Consider the following 18,490-nt stretch of genomic DNA (forward strand, 5'->3'; position numbering starts at 1 on the left):
TTGGACTGTTAAAAAGGAATGAAAGGTGAAGCCGCCTGTTACGTGGCATAATTTAGTCATTGCTAACACCACGTTGAAGAATCATGAAAGAGGATTGCATACGTGGAAAATACCTTGAGACACCAAAAAGTTCAGATTGATTATATAATGGTTAGACAGAGATTTCGGAACCTGATTTTAAACTGTAATACATTTCCAGGAAAGAAATTAGGTGCTGGTAGGTGTGAATTTTACCGAAAATCAAATAGCTCCAAGCACTATGGGACTTAACATCTGAGATCATCAGTCCCCTAGGCTTAGAACTACTTAAACCTAACTAATCTAAGGACATCACACATCCATGCCCGAGGCAGGATTCGAACCTGCGACCGTAGCAACAGCGCGGTTCCGGAGTGAAGCGCCTAGAACCGATCGGCCACAGCGGCCGGCCGAATTTTACAGAACCATCAGTTTGATAAGCCATGGTTGCAAAATACTGACATGAATTATTTACAGAAAAATGGAAACACTGATATACGCTGACCTCGGGCAATATCAGTTCGGGTGCCAGAGATATGTTGGAACTATATACTGACGCTACTACTTATCGTAGAATATAGGTTAAAGAAAGGCAAACCTTATCCCCAATGTTTTTCAGTCTGTACGCTCAACAAGTAAAAAAAAAAAACTAAGAAAAATTAGGAGAAGGCATTAAAGTTCATGGACAAGAAAAAAACATTGAGGTTGGAGACAGGAAGGACTTGGAAGAGCAGTTGAACGGAATGGACAGTATCTCGAAAGGAGGATACAAAAAGAACATTAACAAAAGTAAAATAACGGCTATGGAATGTAGTCGAATTAAATTAGGCGATGCTGATGGGATTAGATTAGAAAATGAGACACTAGAAGTAGTTGATGAGTTTTGCTATTTGGGCAGTAAAATAACTGATGATCGCCGAAACAGAGGGGACATAAAATGTACATTGGCAATGGCAAGAAAAGCGTTTCGAAAGAAGAGAAATTTGTTTAAGCAGTTTAGAAAAGAAGAGAACGAAAGCTCTTGAAATATGGAGCTACAGAAGAATGTTGAAGTTTAGATGGGTAGATCACGTGACTAATGATGAGGTACTGAATAGAATTGGGGGGGGGGGGGGGGGGGGGGGGGGGGAAGAAATTTGTGGCACAAATTGACTAGAAGATGGCATCGGTTGATAGGATACATTCAGAGTCATCAATAAATCCTGAGTTTACTTCTGGAAAGAAGTGGGATGCGGCGTAACAACTGCAGAGGGAGACCAAGTAACTAATACAGTAAGCATGTTGAAATGGATGTAGGATGCAGTAGTTATTTGGATATAAAGAGGTTTGGATAGGACAGAGTAGCGTCGAGAGCTCCATAAAATCAGTCTTCGGATTGAAGATCACAACAACGACATCTTATGGAACAGCACACTTTTGTGTAAGGTATCATCTACAGAACTTTTTGGTGTCTGTAATGCAAGAGAGGTCCTAAGAACAGATTGTTTGTGGCCTGGCACTGTCTCCTGCTTCCACTATATCTACTGATTGTGACAGTCGGTCAGATCTCGGTAACTAACACTTCCTACATTATTGCTAACGCTTGCTAACATTTTTCCTCAGATGCTACCTTTTTATGTTTATGAGGTATATAAGAATAAATATTATTTGTCTAATGTAACTGAATATTTACCTTGCTTTTAACCAAACAAGTTTCACCTATTCGTACTAGGAATCATCAGTGGTCAATAAAATCATACATATTTTGTTATGAGATTTGTTCCTGGCAGAAAATTTTCATTAACTTACTATTTAAAACTACAGGATTGTGTTTTATCACTTACTTTTATATCTCCTAGTCTTTTACTACGCCCACAAAAGCGTACACGCACAAGAAAAGAATACGAAACGTGAAAGTATGTCACACTCTTGACAACTTGGTACCATACTCTTGACAACCCGCCACCAATACAATTTACCTCGATTTATTTTTAAACTTAATTTCATAAAGCTGAACCATTTTTTTATAACTGGCTGCCTTTGACATCATATCTGTTCCGTCTGACACACACCTCCTTCACTGAAATGACTCGTCCCCGGATATCTTGTGTATCTGGTAACCGTTTCCAAAATAATAAACGAACTATGAAGAGCAGAAACAATTTTATTTAGAGCGATAATCTATATTTAATTTCTCAGACTACCATCTTTCTATTGTGTGGGAGGAACGACGAAAACCGATCCACATGGAGTATAACTTAGTACATAAATAAATATCAAAATTAAAAGTCATTTATTTTTATCCTTTATTTCCATGAAAAGTACAGAAGCATTTATTTTCTTTTCGGATCCTCACGAGTGGGACCGAGCGAGGTGGCGCAGTGGTAGCTCACTGGATTCACATTCGGGAGGACGACGGTTCAATCCCGCGTCCGGCCATCCTGATTTAGGTTTTCTGTGATTTTCCTAAATCGCTCCAGGCAAATGCTGGGATGGTTGCTTTGAAAGGGCACGGCCAACTTCCTTCCCCATCCTTCCCTAATCCGATGAGACCGATGACCTCGCTGTTTGGTCTCTTCCCCAAACAACCCAACCCAACCCTCTCGAGTGTTGCAAATAGTGAGTTATATTTTTCCACTCATACAGTTTGCGTGATCGCCAGAAAGGCTTCACAAATTGCAATGCATTTTTAGACGCGCTGCCACGAGAAATTATCGTTCGAGGCACACGGTTTTAACCCAAACGATGCCCTTAAGCGACAGGGAATGTGACACTGACGCTCCTGCTGATTAGCTGGGCTGCCGGCAATTTTCGTTCTGCGTAATTGTTCTATGCGGAAAAAGAAAAGTAAGTCTCAACACCGCTACTTTCTTTTGATCTAGAAGTTTGATTCTTTCCTGTTTCGTGAGGGCTAACGTCTTGTCGACAATGAGATCATCAGAAAATTTTATCTTGTCTTATATCAAGTTTATTACGCCTTAAGTGGAGAAATTAGCTAGATTATCATCCTTTAATGGAATGTGGAGCGTTCGTCAATCTGTATATCTGACTGTGCCTGTTTTCTCGTCTAAAGTTACTTATATATATATTCACGAGCAATTTAATTAGATAGCGATAGTGTTGGGGAGAAAGAGCGAGCGAGAGAGAGAGAGAGAGAGAGAGAGAGAGAGAGAAAGCTCTCAAGACCATGACAAAAGGAAGTTCTTCCATGTGATTTGCCACCTGGTCCAAGAATCGTTGACATTAAAGTGATGGTTAAGGCACAACAGGGCCCCCGCTTCATCCCACGAAAATATTTCGCGTACACGCGGATACCATCGCCAGTCTGAATTGTACCTTACTGGCAGAAAGAATCCACCATATCGTGTACTTTTCAACACACGCCCACCGACAGACAACGTCTTGCATAGAGGATGCGTCACGTGAGACGTAACACCTCTTTTATTTCGTGAACGGTTCAATATATTGATCAAAGGTTTTGGGAAATTACAGTTCGCAGAGAGGAACGTAATGTTGCTGTATGATTAGCACACTTGAATCTTTTCTCAACCAAGTTATTGAAGCAAGTAGAGATTTTTTTAATGAAACGATTTATGATTTTTAGTGGCATGCCAAAACTATTGAAAAGAAAAGTACAGTGACAACGCTTGTTAACGTTAGCGTTGAAACTTTTTGTCTAAGTATCCGACAAATGTACTGATTTTGAAAGACACTGTGCCAGACACCAGCTATCGTTGTGTAAACATCGCAATGTGGGGCTGTTATCTCAGGCTCCATTGTTATATGCAGCAAGCAGATAGGCCTATACCACAAAGTATTTCCTACCAGCGGAAAATGCTGCTATCGGAGCACAAAAAATGCAGATATGGTGCTGTTTATTTAAGACTTAGACTGGGAAAAATGGGGTACCAGCTGCCTCAGTCTACCGTCCTCAAAACCTTCAACATTTTCTCAAAAATTTTGGCATACTAATGTCTCTCCCTACCTCGTTTTCATTGTCATATATTCTGCTCTGATTATCACTGGTTCTCACCCAGCTCTACTTTCTCTTTATTCCTCCCCTCCCCCCCCCCCCCCTCCCTCCGACACTGTCTCCTTCACTCTTTCCCTAACACTATTGTTTCATTGCCCACTACGTTCCTCTGCCACTGTGTCCCTCTCTTTCTCCCACACTGCCATCGTCTCCTTCGCTCTTTCTATACACAATCACTGTCCACTATCTTCCAGTATTTATTGCTTTTCAGTTACTTTGCCTCTGCCTTTGTCTTCTTATATCCCAGCATACAAAAGCGAGAATATGTTCCTATGCCAAAATTTTTGCAAAAAAATTATAAGGTGCTAACGAAGGTAGAATGAGGCAGTTGGCACCCCACTTTTCAGTCAGAATCTTTTAAATAAAAAGGAACACGTACGCATTTTTTGTGCTCCGATAGAAGCAATTTCTCCGTGCTACGTTTTCGCCTCAAACCGGATTTTACATGTACAGGCAGGATAACTTTCAGACTCTGTATTTCGGAAAGATATGAAGAAAATTTTCAAGATTGTTCGAGATAGGGATCTTACGAATATATTGTAAAAATTACATCCATTTACAGTGCATAGCCGTCTCGGAATCCGCGGCTGAGTTCTGGTAGCCAAGTTTTTGAGGTGTAGTCAATAAAGATTTTCGGAAACGAGGAGATGCCTCTTCTATATAAGTGCCTAAAAATGCACCGTTAAAATTTGAGCAATTTTCTGCGGCTATTTATTATTTAGATTTCGCCTCATACAGGATTTTAGGGGTAAAAGCAGGGTAGTTTTCAACCACTGTATCTTGGAAACGGTAAAGTTATTATCAAAATTTTCATAGATATTCGAGACCAGGACCTTAGGAATATATTGTAAAAATTTCAGCCATCTTGTAATCCTTAGCAGGGTTTTGGTTCCCTGGGGACGGCGAAAATTTAGTTGAAAAACACTTTTTGTCGTGTTTTCCGATCAACCACGCATGAACTAATGGTGCCACCATAAGTCCCATCAAATGTAAAAAGAACCAACCGATTTGCTCCATTTGCCTAAGCGGGAAGAAGTGTGTAATATTCATACTTTGACCCTGTACTGTAATATAGTGACAGTAAGACGATTCTTCTGTTGGCTATACAAATTGTCCCTAGCCTAAGAGCTATTCAAAACCTTACATTTTATCACCTATAGAACCCCAGGTATGAGCACCGGAAAATCCGGTTCTTAAGAGCGTCGTTTTGGAACATTTAAGACGCATGCTGTCGGATGCTTGCCGATTGGTCTTACTGTATACAACGGTTGTTGTAAATGGAGCTACGTGTTAATATGTGGTCTGTCATAAGGGCTTTAGAAAAACTGTTTCAAATGTGTGTATGTATTCAAGTGAACAGCTTTTGACAAACAGCTTTTGACAAACTGCCTATTGGCTTCTGTCTCGGGTTCTTCGGCCGACGTTCATCTAATGAGTTTACTGACATTTCGCCAGCACGAGTGGCTGGCATTGTCAAAGCTCCACCACCCCAACGCTCCGGGAAAAGACTGTGCAGGGAATTTTCTGGCCATGCTAGGACATTCCCAAGCAGGCTTCTCACACCCAACTTAAACCAAAAATGTAAAGAAAAGGTAAAAGGTCACCAGCTACTTGCTAAAACACAAGAATTTCAACACATCTTTAGAATCTACCAATTTCAAAGAGAAAAAAACAATCTGTGACACCTATTTCGAAGATAGTGTAGACCTAATTCGGTCAGCAACTAAAAACAATGGTTCCTGTGTCATTAATATGAAAACAATTTCTGGTTGTTACCCTTATGGAGTTCACCAGTTTATGCTCATTGCAAGAGCCAACCGATCACAGGAAAATTTATGACTGTTTGTTAACAAGTAAAATTTATGAAAATAGCAAAGGTGCCACAGCAATTAAAAAAGAACATGAAAATAACATCAGTATTATAAAGCAGAACATTACAATACACAATCCGCAAAAGCAAAAAAAGTGATAAAAGAAAAAAACATGTTTTACAAAGTGGTTATCACAAAAAACTTCTATATCTTATAAAACTAATAATTTGTAGAATAAAAATAACTTTGTGGCACTAATTTAATCACTCTACTATCTTTCAGTTAGTTAACAAACAATGATCACTGTGTCATTATACTGAAACTAGACTTAATTATGTGATTGTTACCCTTAAGGGGTTCCTCACTATAAATATGCCCCATGAAAAGGCTAATCGATCACAGTCCAATGAGCATAAATAGCTATCTGACTGATAAACGAAGCAGTGCCACAGGAATGAATTTACGAAACAAAATATCACAAATCTAATACATCACACACAAACAAACATTGAGAAATAAAACAGCTCTGAAAGTACAATAGTCAACGTCTAAAAAAAAACACCAATAAATAAAACACCTGCAAAATACAAGAGTCAGTCTAATAAACACCAATAAATCGAACTCCTGCAAAACACACGAGTCAGAGTTTCTCTGACAGAAACACACGTATATGCATTGGACTAAGAAGCATATAATCACTGTTCACTGACACACTCAGTAGTTCCACTATTCCGAGGCACAGTATAAGGGGAGGGGGGGGGGGGTTCGTCGCCGCAGCTGTCAGTAGGGATTTTTGTCCATCTGTTGCGTGCAATCCCGCCATCTGTGCCCTCTCATGAAGTTTCTCTTGGTGGCCCGTGTCACGTACATCTCGATTTGGTTCCATGTTTGTGTCGTCAAATTCGTGCAGTATCCTCGTTTGACACGCCAGGTTGATATTCCTAGGCAAGGATGACACTTAATGGCTCTTCTTTGTGCCACCCTTAGCTACCAGAGAACATCGAACTATGATTTACTGTCGCTTGACAGTGAGCATCCGCCAGGAAATGTTGATAGGCGTCGTTGAAGTCTGCCAGTTTCTCTGGACAGTATGTGTCAAAAGGCTCCACGCCCCTTGTGTTGTTACATTCTTGAGTTATCCTCAATTGGCTCGCCGGTTTGATATTCCTGGGCAAGGATGACACTTAATGGCTCTTCTTTGTGCCACCCTTAGCGACCAGAGAACATCGAACCATGATTTACTGTCGCTTGACAGTAGGCATCCGTCAGGAAATGTCGATAGGCGTCGTTGGCGTCTGCAAGTTTCTCTGGACAGTACCTGTCAAAAGGCTCCACGCCCCTTTATCCTCTGTCTTTTGTCGTTTCACCGCGGCCGTCTCGTCACGGTCGCGTGCGTGTGGTGCGTTGCCAGCAGATGGATTTCCACGCGGTGGACCGCTCGGCCATCTCAGGTCATCGCCTCCACGGAGAGTCGCACTGGTGCGGCCGGCCATTAGCTCCAGGTGCAAGGGAAAGTGTTTGCCGCGTACCCTTCTTTTGTGGTTGACCGCGCTCCCGAAGTGGCCCCGTTGACAGTGTGTCCTGCTGGGAAACCCACCAGTTTACAACTAGCCCTCCTCCTCGCTGCTCCCGCTGTCTCGTAAGAGTTTAGCTGGTTCGCTTTCACGTTCTCAACTGCATTCACAGAAATTGTTCATCATAGTTATGTGATAACAAAATGTCATACATAATACCACTTAGTATTGTCTTTCACAATTTTTAAGAACAAAAGTGAGACTTAATTTTTTTTAAATAAAAAAAGTTAGATGAATCGACAATATAAAAATAAAAGTTAAATGACTTGACAATATAAAAAAATAAAAGTGAAATGACTTGACAGTATAAAAATAAAAATTAAATGAACTGACAATATAATATCTAAATCCACATCACTAATGTGGTTCACTTCCGTTTTAATAAATCAAATGCTACTTATTAATTCACTAAAATGAATAGGATTATGCCTTGTGCAAGTATAGGTCAGGGCAGCATAGGGTTCACATGTTATTTACACACACACACACACACACACACACACACACACATGCACACTGTTGTCTATACTACAAACTAACTACCCATAAACATGTATTACGCAAAATTCTACTTCTATCCACTACTAGTTAATCCAACAAACTACTACAATGCTACTTCAACAAAGTGTTTACACCACTACAACATTGTTCTAATTCGTCCTCTTCCTGACGCTCCCCGCATATGTCTTGTCACATAATAAATATGGAGAAACTTTCCTTAAATATACACAGTAAAAAGAACAATGGTTATTTACACGTCAAAACATTTATACCAGTTGACACACCTGATAAGAGACTCGCAATTATACATTTATCATACTCATATATTCACACATAGAACAGTAAGAAAATTTCATCTAAAATTACGTTATCACAAGAATTAATCACACAGATGACTCTGTTGTTGTTGTTGTGGTCTTCAGTCCTGAGACTGGTTTAATGCAGCTCTCCATGATACTCTATCCTGTGCAAGCTTCTTCATCTCCCAGTACCTACTGCAACCTACATCCTTCTGAATCTGCTTAGTGTATTCATCTCTTGGTCTCCCTCTACGATTTTTACCCTCCACGCTACCCTCCAATGCTAAATTTGTGATCCCTTGATGCCTCAAAACATGTCCTACCAACCGATCCCTTCTTCTAGTCAAGTTGTGCCACAAACTTCTCTTCTCCCCAATCCTATTCAATACCTCCTCATTACTTACGTGATCTACCCACCTTATCTTCAGCATTCTTCTGTAGCACCACATTTGGAAAGCTTCTATTCTCTTCTTGTCCAAACTATTTATCGTCCATGTTTCACTTCCATACATGGCTACACTCCATACAAATACTTTCAGAAACGACTTCCTGACACTTAAATCTATACTCGATGTTAACAAATTTCTCTTCTTCAGAAACGATTTCCTTGCCATTGCCAGTCTACATTTTATATCCTCTCTACTTCGACCATCATCAGTTATTTTACTCCCTAAATAGCAAAACTCCTTTACTACTTTAAGTGTCTCATTTCCTAATCTAATCCCCTCAGCATCACCCGATTTAATTTGACTACATTCCATTATCCTCGTTTTGCTTTTGTTGATGTTCGTCTTATATCCTCCTTTCAAGACACTGTCCATTCCGTTCAACTGCTCTTCCAAGTCCTTTGCTGTCTCTGACAGAATTACAATGTCATCGGCGAACCTCAAAGTTTTTACTTCTTCTCCATGAATTTTAATACCTACTCCGAATTTTTCTTTTGTTTCCTTTACTGCTTGCTCAATATACAGATTGAATAACATCGGGGAGAGGCTACAACCCTGTCTCACTCCTTTCCCAACCACTGCTTCCCTTTCATGCCCCTCGACTCTTATAACTGCCATCTGGTTTCTGTACAAATTGTAAATAGCCTTTCGCTCCTTGTATTTTACCCCTGCCACCTTCAGAATTTGAAAGAGAGTATTCCAGTTAACGTTGTCAAAAGCTTTCTCTAAGTCTACAAATGCTAGAAACGTAGGTTTGCCTTTTCTTAATCTTTCTTCTAAGATAAGTCGTAAGGTTAGTATTGCCTCACGTGTTCCAACATTTCTACGGAATCCAAACTGATGATCTTCCCCGAGGTCCGCTTCTACCAGTTTTTCCATTCGTCTGTAAAGAATTCGCGTTAGTATTTTGCAGCTGTGACTTATTAAACTGATAGTTCGGTAATTTTCACATCTGTCAACACCTGTTTTCTTTGGGATTGGAATTATTATATTCTTCTTGAAGTCTGTGGGTATTTCGCCTGTCTCATACATCTTGCTCACCAGATGGTAGAGTTTTGTCATGACTGGCTCTCCCAAGGCCATCAGTAGTTCTAATGGAATGTTGTCTACACCCGGGGTCTTGTTTCGACTCAGATCTTTCAGTGCTCTGTCAAACTCTTCACGCAGTATCTTATCTCCCATTTCATCTTCATCTACATCCTCTTCCATTTCCATAATATTGTCCTCAAGTACATCGCCCTTGTATAAACCTTCTATATACTCCTTCCACCTTTCTGCCTTCCCTTCTTTGCTTAGAACTGGGTTGCCATCTGAGCTCTTGATATTCATACAAGTGGTTCTCTTCTCTCCAAAGGTCTCTCTAATTTTCCTGTAGGCAGTATCTATCTTACCCCTAGTGAGACAAGCCTCTACATCCTTACATTTTTTGTCCTCTAGCCATCCCTGCTTAGCCATTTTGCACTTCCTGTTGATCTCATTTTTGAGACGTTTGTATTCTTTTTTGCCTGCTTCATTTACTGCATTTTTATATTTTCTCCTTTCATCAATTAAATTCAATATTTCTTCTGTTACCCAAGGATTTCTATTAGCCCTCGTCTTTTTACCTACTTGATCCTCTGCTGCCTTCACTACTTCATCCCTCAGAGCTACCCATTCTTCTTCTACTGTATTTCTTTCCCCCATTCCTGTCAATTGTTCCCTTATGCTCTCCCTGAAACTCTCTACAATCTCTGGTTCTTTCAGTTTATCCAGGTCCCATCTCCTTAAATTCCCACCTTTTTGCAGTTTCTTCAGTTTCAATCTGCAGTTCATAACCAATAGATTGTGGTCAGAATCCACATCTGCCCCTGGAAATGTCTTAGAATTTAAAACCTGGTTCCTAAATCTCTGTCTTACCATTATATAATCTATCTGATACCTTTTAGTATCTCCAGGATTCTTCCAGGTATACAACCTTCTTTTATGATTCTTGAACCAAGTGGTAGCTATGATTAAGTTATGCTCTGTGCAAAATTCTACAAGGCGGCTTCCTCTTTCATTTCTTCCCCCCAATCCATATTCACCTACTATGTTTCCTTCTCTCCCTTTTCCCACTGACGAATTCCAGTCACCCATGACTATTACATTTTCGTCTCCCTTCACTACCTGAATAATTTCTTTTATCTCGTCATACATTTCATCAATTTCTTCATCATCTGCAGAGCTAGTTGGCATATAAACTTGTACTACTGTAGTAGGCATGGGCTTTGGGACTATCTTGGCCACAATAATGCGTTCACCATGCTGTTTATAGTAGCTAACCCGCACTCCTACTTTTTTATTCATTATTAAACCTACTCCTGCATTACCCCTATTTGATTTTGTATTTATAACCCTGTAATCACCTGACCAAAAATCTTGTTCCTCCTGCCACCGAACTTCACTAATTCCCACTATATCTAACTTTAACTTATCCATTTCCCTTTTTAAATTTTCTAACCTACCTGCCCGATTAAGGGATCTGACATTCCACGCTCCGATCCGTAGAATGCCAGTTTTCTTTCTCCTGATAACGACGTCCTCTTGAGTAGTCCCCGCCCGGAGATCCGAATATGACTCTGAGAAGGGTAAAAATATTTTCATTATACAGGTTATACTACATTTTCTTACCCATTTCGTTCCTTCTTTAAGTTACTTTTCGCTTCCAAATCAGTTATTTCGCCTGTGGTGGTTATTCTGGATTCATTTCTCATGAATGGCAAAATTGTGGTCTCCTCTATTCTGTAAAACAGTTTCATCTTAACATATTGAACTTACAACAGACACAAAAGATCCGAATCCTCCTGTAGTTTAAATGACAAATGTTTTGCTTCATCCTTATTACCTTAAACCAAGCTTTCCTTCGGTCCCATAATCAAAATTATTTAATCTTCCTCTACCTTCAAGAGGGAAATTTCCTCAGTACAAATCATATAGGCTGCAGTGCATCCCGCACCAGCGAAAACAGTAAGCTGTAATGCTCACAGCATCAGCAAAACACATAAACGTCGCTTTTCTAGGACAAGTATTAACGCAGAATAATTTTTCAGGCTTTGGCTCAACATCAATCAAGACTACAGAAAGGATCCATATTTCTGTTCCATTCTCCATTTGCTGAAAAACTGCTCGTATTTGACTACCACAATAATATTTCAGGGACACGTAAATTACACAAACCAAAAAAGACATATATCTTCAATATTAACATATCATCGCATATTGGGAAGCCAATGGTTAAACAATCGTATTATCGCATCCTGTTTTCAAGATTGTAAACTTCCTCATTCCTTTCTCAGAGTTCTCCTATCTTAAAATATTCATACAGCACGCATACTATAGTAAGAGATTATCATTTATACTGACAGATATAGAATAGTAATAGATAGATAGTAGCACTGAAAGCAGAAAATCGGAAACAAAGCTACTAACAGCTGGGGACCTGGGTTTGCCAGACCCATAATACCCACAGATCGGATATTCCCCTGAATTTTGCCTTCATTCAACACAGATCTTGCTTCTCTCAGGAGCGACTCTTTTCAATTTACACATAAAAACATAAACAGCATTTCACTCGTTCACAAAGAAACCTTTTATCTTCACATTTGAACCAACCTAAATCCTAATTGCACAAGGAAAGAAAAAAAATTAAAAACATCACTTCAATCAATCACATAGAAACATCTTTATCATTAATTTTACGAACATATTATTCAAAATGCATATGTCACAAATGTAAACCAATCAATTCATTCTCCTCACCGTCCTCTCTACTTCTCACTGTCCTTTCTACTCATTTGCCATGTCGCTCATTTGTTCCGATTGGGCGCCTTCTGCGCTGATCGTTTGTCATTGCCGGTTTTATTCATTTCCATTTGCTGGATTATGTCTAGGGTTAGCCGGCCGAATTTCAACATCATGAGGTGCTCTGCCTACAGTCCTATTCCCACCGTATTCATCGTAGTATCGATTCTGGTTGCCGTACCCGTAGCATTCACGATCTTGTCCACGTCCTCGATCATTTCCGTTGTTCCACCTGTTTTCACGACTGTTACCCCAGTTTCTATACGGCCGGTCCCGATTATTGTTCCGTTCGCGTCGCGACGACCAGTCACGCCGTTGATTAGTACTACGGCCACGACTGCGATCGCGCTGCTGTGCCCTGTAATAACTTTGTGCCTGATTAGGCGGGCATTCTGCTGTATTATATTCCAACTCTTGGAGAAGTGTCTTAAACGTTTCCACGTCCTCTTTGCATCGTCCCGCAAGAATGACGTGGCGCAAGTGCATCAGCAATTTGGTGATGCATATCCTAATTAGTTCCGCATATGGGTCGTATAGAAATTGATTTGCCTGCTGTATGTGGTCGCATAGGCGTGCTGGGCTGGCGAAACCAGACTGGTTCAAATTTGGCAGCATAATTATGCCATGCTTGACCCTATCTTGTGCCGCTTCCGACCAATAGGCAGACAGAAAGGCTTGTCGAAACTCCCGAGTGGAGTTATAGTAACGCGCTGCTGACCTCATGCGAATCGCCGGTTCGCCATCCAAATAGCCACACATATATTCTATCTTATGTGAACTTGCCCAGTCGGGGGGAAGACAGAACTCAAATTGCTCGAGCCATGCTCGTGGATGTATTCCTTTTTGCGAATTTCGAAATATCTCAAACTTTCTCACCGTAAGAAAATGTTTGAAATCAAATCCTCGCATTTCCTCCTGGCGAGGCCCTTGAATGTTTCTATTTTTCTCATGTCTGCCTCTCAAAATACATTCCTCCCTGTCGTCAAAATCTCCCTCGTGGCCGGAGTCACTCTCTGCACTGTTCGTACAGCTATTTTTAGTGCTATTGGCGAGTTCGGAATCACACTCCATGCGGCTTTCTAGATGCGCCACGCGTTCTTGTAATTCGCCTGTTACAGCTTTGTGTCGCCTGTTCACTTCGAACTGTCCCTTCTGAAATTTAAGAAGCGAAGGCACTTCTTTGGTCTCTGCGACCACTACCGGTGTAGTATAGTTATCGCTATCCGTCACCTTCATCGTGCCTACGATGTCCACCAATGCCGCAATCTTATCATGTATTTGTCTGTTGTCCTCCGCCCCAGTCTGCTTCAATTGTTCTACTTGCTGTTCGAGTGCGTGAATCGCTTGACTGTTGTCCGCTACTGTGTTGCTAATGGACGCGGGACAATGCGTTTCCGCCTCCTGGACCATGGAAAGTACCTGCTGGTGTTCTCTTTGGCATTCTTCTCTCAGCGCTTGGAAATTCCTAAGTAGCTGTTCCACGCTCTCTTTCGATTCCGCGACTCCGCTTGCCCTGTTCTAAGGCTTGCAGACGATCATCGATTTGTTCAAATGTACGTCCTAATTCTTTCATAATATCACTTTTTATTTCACTTGTCAGATTGTTTATTCTTTGTGAGATATCATCGGACACTCTCTGCATCGACTTGTCGACTTTATTTGTCTGCTGGATTAGTTTTTCGTCTATTTGTTCGCCTAGCTCGCGGATCGATTTTTCAGATTTCTCTGCGTTTTCTTTATTTTGTTGCAATAAGGCTTTCATGAGTTCTGCCAAATCAATTTGGTTAGTTGGAGGCAAAGTAATTTCTGGCTCTGATGTGAGCCCGTTCATCCTGTTCCTCTGAAGTATTCCCCAATGCATTTTCGGAACCGTCCGACGTGTTAATATTCGAAAGCAAATTATCCCCTTGGTCCATGTTGCTTAAGTTGTTGGACCGCCTACTTTTAGGTTGGTTACGTGTCTGCATTCTTTCAATTTATGCCCAGTACGCAACACACTAATCACAATAAATGTATCCCTCAAAAATTACGACAGTCACACGAAAGGTACCCAACCTAGTACGCACTTTTTCACACGCAAAACAAATTTTTATCTTTGATCGAAACAGTGCCATTTACAAGCGAGAAAAAAAACACACACACACACATATAAAACACACAAATATAGAAAACAAAACAAGACAAACAACACAACGCCGCTCAACAATGCCGTGAATCTTTTGAAAGTCTGCTCAGAAACAACGCAGAAGTTGTTTGAGCGCTGCAGGGAAAAAAAATTAAGATTATACAACGCTCGTAATCTAACGTTTCAGAGATTCCAGAGTCTAGCGGTATCACAGAACAGGGTCGCCATGTGTAACGTTGTTGCTTTAATTTGCTATGAAAGCGGTGCTGATAAACAATAAAAGCGGTTTAAAAGCTGTGAGCTATGTGGGGAAGTTAACATTGCATTACTGCGCAACTGTTTCACCAGGTATCCAGTCTAGCTTACCAAATTCCCAACCAGACTAACATTAATTATAATCTTTTAATCGTCATACGACATATATATATATATATATATATATATATATATATATATATATATATATATAAAGAGAATTTAAATAAAAAGAAATAAATCAGTTTATATTTGGAAATTTATTTTAACATTGATCATTGAAATTTCAGCATATTAAACTTGATTCATAACTGAACTGGTGCCTTATTTAGGATTGTGAAAATGTGAGTTTGTAATGTTACGGAACACATCAAATATTGAGCCAAGATTGGGAGACTGCATACAACACTGCATTCGTAAAATAACACACAAAGAACGCTGAAATATATGCAAGAGGAAATTAACCACAACCAACCGATTCAATTTTCACGCAAAGAAGTTACGTTCGTAGTGCAATCCTGTCCATCATGAAATTACCACACACTGGTATACTAAATTCATACTAACTCTCTGTGAAATCTTCCCAAAAAGAATAGCTGAGGGCTACTTTGATGCTTACACCACATGCTTCACGTGGTCAACTTTGTTTACACAAAGAGTGTAACTCCACAATAATTTTGATAGTTAAAATAAATTAGATCGAAAAGCAATTTACAAAAGATAAACCTCGAACTGGTTACTATCGTCGTACTATTAACCTGATGGGTCAAACAATTGTATAAACACGTGGTACTGGTCTCACAAAGTACACCCCGCGTGGGTTGAACATAAAGAAAAGCTGCTATATTGAAAAATTTTGTCAAGACGAGATGTTATTATCTCACGCACATTCGCATTTAAGATTGATGAACTTAGTTAGAGTTACTGATCAACACGTGGTTCCACTTTACTCACAAAGTAGACACAGAGCAACTACCGGAATATATTCTGAACTTCACACTCGAATTACACTGCGTTGCAATTTAAGATAACATTAGATATTTTAGAGCTAAACCTGAAATAAAGGTGATTAAATTTTCAGTTAGGCTGAACTTAAGAAATCCATTGTCCTACGGACTTAGCAGACACGCGCTTAGCCGGAGATCTTACCACTTCAGACGCTCGCCGCGGACAGTCTGCCGTGGTCCCTTCCTGAGGGTGGCTCACAAATACAAACGGAAGTGGCCAGAGGGGCAGCTTCCTATACCAACATGACAAGGGACAGACAGGACCATACTAAGAATAGAAACCTCTCTGCTTTTAGAAAGCGTAGCTACCTGTTCCGACGTTGGTCCTACTGTTCTCTAGCAGACAGGCTTGTCTGCTACCATCCAGCATGCAACTAGAAATACATTTGCTCATTCATCCTCTCACACAGAAGGGAAGGAGGATGACAGTATCTTATCATATACAGTATATAAAAGAAAGCGGATGTAGGTTCCGTATGAGACTGTGTGACATGAATTACATATAAACTGTGTTTTAAAGTGTAGTAGTGTGACAGATCGTTCTTGTTTATGTGTAAAAGTAACACGTTCCACTGCTCAGTTTCCTCCCAGATAGTCAGAAACACCACAGTAAATTTAGAAGAGGAATTTATGCCTTAAATGACAACATATTTAAGAAATTAACATGAAAGGAATCCAACAGAGACCTTTCACTATCATTTGGTGGAAACCTCGCTCCGATATCTCTAATCGCTCACAAAATAAAATAAATGTTACCTCTTACGTGACTCACTTCGTACATCGAGCAACATATAGCAGAGGTCCTTCACCTTGCCATATACGTGTTTCCTGGGCCATATTCGAGAACACATACATTTTACAGCATTTCTCATGATGGCTGAAAACTGCTGTGTCTCATAACGAAGAGATTTGATCTGCAAGGTATGATAAAGCATATGTTGTTGTCCCATACTGAATTCCCAAGTGATCTGTTGTGCTGTTTCCTGACTATCCAAAGTTCAAATGCAAGCTAGGAGATGGAGACGCTACATATTTATAAGTTGCACAAGATGGTGGGTGATTCAGATAACGGCGATTTCCTTCCAATGGACAAATTCACAAAAAAACTCTTGTCACGGCAATTTACACATAGTTGTCTTTGATGAAGAACAGTTCATACATAGCGTATTCATAATTCTTCTGGCCAGATGACTCATTTATATGCTCAGTTGCCACAGGTTGTTAATTTTATTTATTTATTTGTGTACTTCTACTAATCTGGAACTGTTACGGCAGAGATGAACAACAACTTCCTGTTTGCCACCTGTTCAACACGCTCATACTATGTAAGACTCTGCAGTACGGCCTATCAAAGTTTTAAAGGACCAGAACCAGAGCTGGCGACCTGCAGCAGTTCCTTCCTCGAAGCAGAGGGACTTTTTTTTGTCATAATCCGTGAAGCACGCCAGCGACTCGGTTTGTCAGTGGCGTCGGTGGCTGCATTTCGGGGAATAATTTCCTGTAGACCAGAATTCTTTGCCGCCGCTGATGGCCCGGAACTGACGTACATCTAACTTTACCTGTTTTATGCTCACGCTATTTAGCGATATAAACTGTGGGACGTTCCATTAAATCACCTTTTTTATTTTTTAGTTTGAATGTTAAAAACATTAGATAGCATTGAATATCAAGAGCTCAGATGGAAAAACAGTACTACACAAAGAAGGGAAAACTGAAAAGTGGAAAGAGTACATAGACAGCCTACACAAGGGAGATAAACTTGAAGGCAATATTATAAAAAGTGAGGTGGACGTACATGAAGATGAGATGGAAGATACGATACTGCGAGAAGAATTTGACCGAGTACCGAAAAACTTAAGTCGAAAAAGGCCCCAGGCATCACCAATTCAGTATTAGAGGGAAGTGTAGAGAGTAAAAATCGTAAAGGCAGACCAAGAGATGAATACAGTAAGCAGATTCAGTAGGATGTAGGTTACAATAGTTATTCTGAGACGAAAAGCCTCGCAGAGGATAGAGTAGCGTGGAGAGCTGCATCTAATCAAAGTTCGGGCTGAAGACCACAACAACAACAGACGGCATTCACTCCAATTTACCGTCCGTTGGCAGGCCGGAATGGCTTGCCATACACCGTAGACCATTTGTTTTATAGCTGTGAATTCGCAACTCGACAACATGTAAATACACCAATTTTCGCCCAATGAGCCATCTTCAAACAGGCAATTTCTGGAGTTAACTGTGTATGCTATAAACAATCTCTAAACGAATCGTCAACCCGGTTGAAGGTAGGCAACAGAAAGGACATCCGGCCATCCTCTGCCACTAACATTGCCACATCTGAGAGATTAACATGACTCGTGAAGATACGGAATAAATGCCAGGAAAAAGGAGTCGGAGACTTTGTGAGTAGTGGCTCCCTCATGTACATTCATCTTTGACGAAATAAATCTCGGGTGAACAGCCTGGTATGAGTGTGCATAGGACACAATATTTCGGTAATCGACCACGTTGCCATCATCAGGTGCGCTGATGTACTGACCGGCGGTGGGCCGGCGCCATATATACATAGCGCCGGCCCATATATACATAGCGCCGGCCCACCGCCGGTCAGTACATCAGCGCACCT

General features: G+C 40.5%; 1 protein-coding gene across 2 annotated transcripts in view; it reads left to right on the forward strand.

Moving 5' to 3' along the window:
• LOC124554978 (elongation of very long chain fatty acids protein AAEL008004-like) overlaps positions 1-18,490 on the forward strand; it is a 338,538-nt gene that overhangs the window by 242,227 nt on the left and 77,821 nt on the right. The window lies entirely within an intron of this gene.

The sequence above is a fragment of the Schistocerca americana genome, chromosome X (assembly GCF_021461395.2).
Source record: "Schistocerca americana isolate TAMUIC-IGC-003095 chromosome X, iqSchAmer2.1, whole genome shotgun sequence".
Classification (NCBI taxonomy): Eukaryota; Metazoa; Arthropoda; class Insecta; order Orthoptera; family Acrididae; genus Schistocerca; species Schistocerca americana.